This window comes from Rhagoletis zephyria, unplaced genomic scaffold, assembly GCF_001687245.7.
Source record: "Rhagoletis zephyria isolate East Lansing unplaced genomic scaffold, Rhagoletis_zephyria_1.1 Rzeph_scaffold_27879, whole genome shotgun sequence".
NCBI lineage: Eukaryota > Metazoa > Arthropoda > Insecta > Diptera > Tephritidae > Rhagoletis > Rhagoletis zephyria.
Window position 1 is genome coordinate 3664 of NW_016184936.1, and position 1397 is coordinate 5060.

The window sequence follows — 1397 nt, forward strand, 5'->3', positions numbered from 1 at the left end:
AATAATTACCGCAATATTGCAGCCTTGTTGCTTCTTGATGATACACATGTTGCTGATGCTTAACTGAAAATCTTCTGAAATGCTGCAGAAATTTTTTTCTCCGAACGCTTGATGTAGGTAGAGTCTCGCTTCGCGTAGAACGTGTTAGACTTTCATAAAAATTAACACTGTCGACGTTGGTCCCGCGGAACTTCCGACAGAAACTGACGTCCGTAAAGTCCCTGCCGCAGCAGCTCACTTCAACGCATCCGGTTGCTTGGTGGAAAACAACCCCAATTTTCTTACTGAAACGTGTTGTATGCTTTGTTGGGCACACACAGTGGCCACACACTAATGTTCTTTTTTCTTTCACAAGCGTCGAAGTTCCAGTGGCCATCGGGAACGAGAAATCCAGCAGACTGATATTAAAAACTATGTATTGCGGTTTTCCTACTCCCAAACTACAGGTGCCGCTTGACCCAGCGAATTATCAGCATGGCTACCGCAAATTGCATAGAACCACCAACAACACATAATGCTATAAGCACTCAAATATGTATGTAGGTCGTGGCTTTAACCGACCTTTTGAGAGAATCATCACATTAGCCTCGGACCTGGCCAAAGTTTTCGGTATTAGAACATTTGAAACCTCGAAATTTAAGACATCGAAAACCAGAAAAAGAAATGGAGAACCGCANGCACAGTGGCCACACACTAATGTTCTTTTTTCTTTCACAAGCGTCGAAGTTCCAGTGGCCATCGGGAACGAAAAATCCAGCAGACTGATATTAAAAACTATGTATTGCGGTTTTCCTACTCCCAAACTACAGGTGCCGCTGGACCCAGCGAATTATCAGCATGGCTACCGCAAATTGCATAGAACCACCAACAACACTTAATGCTATAAGCTCTCAAATATGTATGTAGGTCGTGGCTTTAACCGACCTTTTGAGAGAATCATCACATTAGCCTTGGACCTGGCCAAAGTTTTCGGTATTAGAACATTTGAAACCTCGAAATTTAAGACATCGAAAACCAGAAAAAGAAATGGAGAACCGCAGCGTTGTCATTTGAAAATTCACCACTACGGCTTACCAATTTTCACTGTGAAAAATAGAGCAATGTTCTCTCAATCTTTCACATATCTTAGATCTGTCCATAAGTAAGTGATGGAAGCCATTTCTTCAAAACGTCTTGCGTACGTCACCTTTCTAAAACTGACCATAGGAACCACATAGTCTGATTTATCGGTTAGGTCTATGGAATAGAAGTTTTGAATTTTGTCTAATGCTCCCGTGGTTCGCAACGTTCCAGTTATATATAGTTCTGCGAACCTTTGCACACCCTCCAAATTTTTTTGTGTAGATACACACCATAACTCTTAGAAAGTTGGTAAATGTTTTCGCAGGCAAAGTACT